This window comes from Danio rerio, chromosome 23 (genome assembly GCF_049306965.1).
Source record: "Danio rerio strain Tuebingen ecotype United States chromosome 23, GRCz12tu, whole genome shotgun sequence".
In the NCBI taxonomy this organism is placed as follows: domain Eukaryota; kingdom Metazoa; phylum Chordata; class Actinopteri; order Cypriniformes; family Danionidae; genus Danio; species Danio rerio.
In genome coordinates, this window is record NC_133198.1 from 41,337,062 (window position 1) to 41,345,000 (window position 7,939).

The 7,939-nt window shown below is 38.7% G+C and overlaps 1 protein-coding gene across 1 annotated transcript in view; it reads right to left on the reverse strand.

Moving 5' to 3' along the window:
- Positions 1–4,545: 4,545 nt before the first annotated feature.
- LOC100537649 (N-acetyltransferase family 8 member 3) overlaps positions 4,546–7,939 on the reverse strand; it is a 6,885-nt gene continuing 3,491 nt past the window's right edge. The window contains exon 2 of the mRNA XM_021469855.3: positions 4,546–7,939. This exon is cut by the window's right edge and continues 776 nt beyond it. The gene's annotated coding sequence lies outside the window, so the exon portion shown is untranslated.

The following is a 7,939-nucleotide window of genomic DNA, read 5'->3' on the forward strand; positions in this document are numbered from 1 at the left end:
CCTACCGAGTGCATCTAGATGACAGAGAAATGCTGAGTTTTTTTTTTTTTTTCTCCTATTCGCCGTGCTATATCAAACATTGCATTAAAACTACACAACAGTTCATTCTCGCATTCAATATCTTATTTGTCATAGGGAGCATGCATGAAATGTTACTAAATGAAAGTGAAAGTGCCAAACTGCAGTTAAAGTCGACAAATTAAGACTTTGGCAAATAATTCGATTACTGATGTCCATGTAAACACAGTCTCTGTCTTTCTCCCCTGCGTCTGAGTGTTTGTTTTGTCTCTGTGAAAATCAGTGCGTGTCCAAATGGAAACTCCCATTTTTATGCAAAACCGTCCCTTCTACCCTCCACCGACACTCCCACCCAAACCGTACTGGACACGCCCACTTTCCTGACTTTTTCCAAACTAGAGGTGTGAAAACATCCTGCTGAGACGGGGGCGTGTAAATATACTTTTTAAATCTGATACGATCATCTGATGTCAAGGAAGTATTTCTTAATTCATATTAAAACTCATGTTAAATCATGTTAAAACTGAAGTGCAAAAATAGCTGAAATTTTAATTAAAATAAAAACAAACAAATTTGTCAAAAATAAAAAAAACAACAAATTCACTTCAATTACAAACTTCAATTATAAAAAACAATAAAATATAACATAAAGCTAATTCAAACTGTCATCACAAATGATTCAGTACAACTGATGCCTAGGCCTGTCACGATATCTATTTTTTTGTACGATGTATTGCACCAAAATATATTGTGATAAACGATATTATTGTTATTTTAAGACCATTATATGCCACTCATTATATAATGGCAGAATGACAATATAATATCATCACTATGCAAGTACACTCTTCCAAAGAACACATCATATTTTATTCTTAAAATATTTAATTTAATCATAGTCATTTTAACCATTTAAAAACTAGGGAATGGAATGGAAATGTGGAAACAAATTAATAATAATAAATGGTAACAAAAAAAGTGCATGATAAAACATAACAGAGGCTGTGATGCCTCCTACCAGATCTATTATTAGTTGTCAGGCACCCACATGAAAATATACCTGTAACGTGAAATGGACGCTGACCAAGGAGTGTGGATCCAAATGCAGGGTTTATTAACAAGAATGTTCAGGCAAACAACGGTCCACAAATGGGCAAACGGATGCACACAGGAAACCTAGAGTCGTGGCCATAAACAGCGAAAGGTAGGCAGGCAGCACACAGGAAAAAACAATGAATCAAGGCAAGGGTCTAACACGGCAAAACAAGGTAAGGAAAACACATTGTAATGTCCACAATCATTATAACAAGACTCAGCAATGAGAGTGTCAAAGTGAGCTGTATATATGTGTGTGTGTGTGTAATCAGTCCATAAGCAGCATCAGCGGAGACTTGGAGCAGGTGTGGGTGTGTGTTGCATGACTGGAACTTGTAGTCCATATACTGGCAGATTTGTAGTCTGTTAGCGGTCTGCGCAGGCTAGATCGTTGGTGACCGTGACAATACTGTAGTCATTTATAGTAAATACTATTGTGTGTGTTTTTTTTTTTTTTACCATACTGACCCTGACACTTTCAATAGAGATCGAGAGGTTATGCAATCAGCTAAAATGTTATGTTGCTAGAATTGGTTCAGTGTAGGCGATATATATATATATATATATATATATATATATATATATATATATATATATATATATATATATATATATATATATTACATCACCAAAAATGATTGAGGTCATGTCCATGTCTTGTGCGATAAGTCCATGTATTGATTATTGCCATGTCAGTGTTCAATAATAATATAATATCTATCAAATGATAATAATATCAAATACTATCTAACTTTTTAAGAAACAATGTTAACTTGTAAATACCCCCAAAATGCACACTCACACAGTATCGACATCTCCAATTATTTAGCATTAACACTATGACATTCTGTCCTGACATTATGTGTGTCCCTTGCATATATGTGCATATGCATGCATTAAAGTCATGATGAGCAATTTAGACGATTATTTTAAAACCCGTCCATATCCATGGTATGAATAATAATGATAGAAGTCATTAATAGAGGCTAATTCCCATCCCAGTGGCTCAAAGCGGGCTCAGTAACACAGATCATCACCTGTCGGCCGGACAGAGCTTTAATACCAGCAGAGCCGATGATTGATGCCTGTGATCTCTCTGGTAATGTGTGTGTGTGCGTAAAGTCATTTCACAGCCAGTCACCATTAGGAAACAATGCATCAATATACTGTATATACAGCGGGGAAAATAAGTGATGAACACGTCATGTTTTTTCCTGGGAAAAATAGTTTTAAAGAAGCTGTTGATATGGGGTTGAAAAAGATTTTGGTAAAAACCCAAACAATACAAACATAAAAATAAAACAAACAAAATCTGAAAAGTAAGTTATGTAATAACTAGGCATGGGCTTGCAGGGCCGGAGTGGGACTCTTTTTCAGCCCTGGAGTTTCAAGCCTCAGACCGGCCTACCTCAGTTCACCACTGACTATATTAAAATAAGGTCATTTCCAATTCAGTTTCTAATTACAATATCACGTCTTTTTTTGAGAAAACAGCTGCTTTAGAACTTCAAATGTTCAACAACTCTAACAGTATTATATGTCTTAACAATAAAAATGAAAAAAAAAAAAATGTTACTCAAACGAGGACCGAACTCGGGTTGGCGGCGTTATAACCTAATGTGCTAACCACTGTACCACTGTACTGTATTTAGTTATATCATCATTCACCTGCAGGCTGCATCTTGCTCACGAGGCTAAGAGAAAATAGATAAAAAGAGCAGAGCTGCGGTAAAATAATGAATAAGAAGGCTGTGGTCAAGTAAATAAATAAATTATTTTTAATAAAGGTGACTGCTGAGAGCAACAGATTCTGGAGCTACGGACACCAGCCCTCGTGGCCAAAAAACGGACCGGCCCACCGGGAATTCTCGCGGTCCTCCCGATTAGCTAATCCGGGCCTGTGGGCCGGTATGAGATTTTAACGGTAACCTTGCATAAAAATATCATGGTTTCACGGTGTTGTGATTAATGCTCTAAAATAATATATTTTATTATTTAAACACAATGGCTGCATCTGAAATTGCATTTTTTTCCATACAAAAGTATGCTAAAAGAGGAGAGAGAATTCATGAATGGCAGTGAAGCGGGTTTGTCACGTGATGGTGACAAATTGGCATCAGTACTACGTCTGAGCTCCATTCATACTACTCACATTCATACTGCACAGGGTGGGCCATTTATATGGATACACCTTAATAAAATGGGAATGGTTGGTGAAATTAACGTCCTGTTTGTGGCACATTGGTATATGTGAGGGGACAAACTTCAAGATGGGTGGTGACAATGGTGGCCTTTTTGAGGTCTGCCATCTTGGATACAAATGTTATTTTTTCAATAGGAAGAGGGTCATTTGACACATCAAATTTATTTTATAAAGATTTTATAAAACAATGGTGTGCTTGGTTTTAACGTAACTTTATTCTTTCATGAGTTATTTACAAGTCTCTAACCACTTATAAAATGTGTTCAATGTGCTGCCCATTGTGTTGGATTGTCAATGCAACCAACTTCTCCCACTCTTCACACACCGATAGCAACACTGCAGGAGAAGCGCCAGCACAGTCTTGTATCTTCACACCATGGACAACAAAGATAGTGGGTGCATTCTTCATCAAGGGAAACCTCAAAGCCTCTGGATATTTGAAGTTGCTACATGATGATGTGTTTCCCTCCTTATGCACTGAAGCTGGCACGTTCCCTGAGTTTTTCCTGCAAGATGGTGCACCACCACATAATGGGTGTCAGGTCCAAGCATTCCTAGATGAACAGTTTCCTGAAAAGTGGATTGGTCATCGTGGGCCAGTTGAATGGCCTTCAAGGTCTCCCGATCTGACCCCCTTAGACTTTTATCTTTGGGGTCATCTGAAGGCAATTGTCTATCTATGGTGTGAAGATACAAGATGTGCAGCACCTGAAACTACAGATACTGGAAGCCTGTGCTGGCATTTCTCCTGCAGTGTTGCTATCGGTGTGTGAAGAGTGGGGGAAGAGGGTTGCATTGACAGTCCAACACAATGGGCAGCACTTTGAATACATTTTATAAGTGGTCAGAAACTTGTAAATAACTCATGAAAGAATAAAGTTAAAAACCAAGCACATCATTGTTTTTCTTGTGAAATTCCCAATAAATTTGATGTATTAAATGACCCTCTTCCTATTGAAAAAACAAAAGTTGTATCCAAAAAGGCCGACTTCAAAATGGCCTCCATGATCACCACCCATTTTGAAAGGTTTGCCGCCTCACATATACTAATGTGCCACAAACAGGATGTTAATATCACCAACCATTCCCATTTTATTAAGGTGTATCCATATAAATAGCCCACCCTGTATAGAATGTACTTTTCTATCGGTCGAGTAGTACATTCAAATTTAAATGCAGTACCTACTGAGTAGTAGGTGATTTCGGAAGCAGCAGATATATTTTATTTTGGGAAAATTTGAAAATACGATAAAATAACACTGTACTATTACTGATGAGTAAATAACTGTGTTTCTTCAATGGACAAGGATTTGGCTCCCTGCTGCATGGTTGTAAACACAAGAGCTTTTATTCTAATCGACACAATAGGCTCACGAGGTCACAGTTTCTTCAGGAATGTTAAATCTCCTGCCACTTTTGCATTTCGTTGGTATTTTAAGATTTAAGTTTGGGTCATATGGGTCATCTGGCACAAATTCCTTTAAAGCAATGAGTCTCAACCTTTTTCTGATGGCTAAAAGTACTTTATATAACGTTTTACACCTCAGCTTCTGTTTATATTACAGAAAGCAAACAATAATACCAGTATTATTTTTCACTTGTGGTCGTTTAGTTTCCATATAACGTCACGTTTGATTTAAACTGACATGATTTAAGCTGCTTGTCTTTAAAGTGATAATGTTTTCTTTTTCGACAGCAAATTGTCAATGCAAGATATTAAGTTAGAAAAACTACCAAAAAAAGGTAAAATTGCAGGATATAGTGACATCTATTGTTGAGAGCAGGGCTGGACGATATTTACCATTTCAGTAATTCAGTATTTTGGGGATGAAAGGCGATATGTGATGTACACTCACTGGCCACTTTATTAGGTACACCTGTCCAAATGCTTGTTAACGCAAATCAGCCAATCACATGGCAGCAACTCAATGCATTTAGGCATGTAGACATGGTCAAGACAATCTGCTTCTGATGATCAGTTTCAAACCGATCATCAGAATGGGGAAAAAAGGTGACTTAAGTGACTTTGAACGTGGCATGGTTGTCAGTGCCAAACGGGCTGGTCTGAGTATTTCAGAAAGTACTGATCTACTGGGATTTTCACGCACAACCATCTCTAGGGTTTACTGAGAATGGTCAGAAAAAGAGAAAATATCCAGTGAGCGGCATTTTTGCTGCGACATTTGGATGGTAGGGTTAGAATTTGGTGTCAACAGCAAGTTTGAATCCATCCTGCCTTGCATCAACGGTTCAGGCTGATGGTGGTGTTGTAATGGTGTGGTGGATAGTGTCTTGGCACATTTTGAACCCTTTAGTACCAATTGAGTATTCTGGCGAATCATCTCAGACTGGTTTCTTGAACATGACAATAGCCCCTTTCACACAAACAGACCTTTCCGGAAAATTGCCGGCAATTTTCCGGAAAGGTTGTATGTGTGAACAGATCCTTTTTGAAAATACCGGTAAATTCGTTCTGGCTATTTTCCGGAAAGAGAAGTTGTAACATTATCGGCAATTTGCCGGAATGCTGCGCTGTGTGAATACAGAAGGAAGATTCCCGTAATAAGCGCGTGCACGTCTAGAACGTGCTGACGTGAGACGTCTGCTTTAGCCAATCACAACAGTCAGACGCATTTACGTCCGCACGGTTTGTGAGGATAAAAGCCTTTGAATATTTTTCCAGACACATTTAGCTGCTAGAAGTTAGTCAGATCACGTTTATATGTTCTTCTTAATGCCAACTGTGTAAATAATCATCGATGAGATGCTTATGATAAGCCGTTGTTTGTTTACCTTCAAGCTTTGCGTGCGCCTATGAGCGCCGCACACGCACATATTATGAACATCTCGACATGCGAAAGTGATCCTGCGAAAGTTGTTCACAATATTGATCATCCACAGAGTTTGTAATTTAGTCAAATGTTTACAAATACAAGCGCAGTCGTTTAAAGCTCATTTGTGGTGAATGATGTCAGAATTTACCGGTATTTTGGAATAGATGTGTGAATGCTCTTTTCCGGAAAATTTCCGTAACGTCCTCGCCTGTGTGAACAGCGCTTTTTTCAATATACCGGTAAAGTCGTTCTGGAAATTTTCCAGAAATTTACCGGCATCACTGTGTGAAAGGGGCTTTTGAGTTCACTGTACTCAAATGGCCTCCACAGTCACCTTGTTGAATCTCTGCCACAAAGGATTAAAGGTGCAGTAGGTGATCTGCCAAAATGCTAACCGCTTAGCATATTATCTTTGGACGGCGGGGAGGGACTGTGATTCAAAGCCACACCCCCTTATATCGCGAGCGTGCGCACCGCATCACAACAGCAGACAGACAACCCACTAGTTCATGTCATTGGCCAGTTAGTTAGTGCCAGCACCGTGCAGGAATTACATTTATTACTTAGCCACACTTACATGCTATTTCAGAGCGAATATTCAGAGTAACGTTAGCGGTAAACAGTACAGGAAGGCTGTCATTATTCAAAAATGACCCAATGTGAATATAAAAGCAACTTCAGCTCAATAAAGCAGGTTAGGCGGAATAGCGCTATTTACTGGTGTTTTGTTGTTAAACTAAATATAAATCTACATTATAGATGCTGTCAAAGAACCTTATGAAACTGAAAATAATCACATTAATCTTTCACTAGGAGATTTCAGTGGCTGAACAACATGTCTGTGCATATAAATCAAACCAAATCAAATCAAAACATTACCTGTCTAACAGTAATACTTCAGCCATGGTCTCGTCTTTTCTACAGCATGCTAAAGTAAATCCAATATTGATTCAGGATTTTCAAAAGTTTCAATGCAGCATTTGATTTCTCCCGTCTCTTGACCGCGCGGCCGCTTTAAGGGCGAATTATACCCGCGCCTGGCTTTACAGTAATCGGCCCGAGCTCGGCTGTCCTTCGGCACCTCTGGCTTCGACTCGGCATCTGCGAGCGGCCCGCAGCTCGCTCGCGCATGCGTTTGTGATGCAGACGGGCACGCGCTAATGGCGGATCTGCGTGAACAGATGCGCAGAAGTCGGAATCTACATTTGCTGACAGACAGTCTGACCTGCCTATCGGAATTAAGGGAGATGACGGTCTGACTCTATTTATTTGGATGAACATTTTTTAGTTTTATGCTTTACCCTGAATATAAAAATACATATAAACACATTTAGATCATTTACTGTAATCATTATACGATTGGACTGTGAAGAGACTTTCAACCAGCACAACAAAAAATGTTTTTGAAGACAATCACCTACTGCACCTTTAAGGCAGTTCTGAAGGCAAAAGGGGGCCCAAGCCGGTTGTTGTAAGGTGTACCTAATAAAGTGGCCGGTGAGTGTATATCTGTATTTTCATTAAAGTGCAATTAATTTCTAATCTGAGAATCCAAAGCCTCGCGTAAGATATCATAATCATCTTTTTCAACATTCACTTTTTTTCCAGAACAGCTTGTGAAATAAGATACAAAAACTAGTTTTTGAAGTGACACAGCATTACTTCAAGCCAAAGACATTATTGTTGTCCTATATCGCATTGAAAGCTGCGATTGCGTGCACATCTTTTCAAGGAAGCACAATATGATTTGTAGTAATGCGAAAACTCACTAACCAAATAATGCAAATAT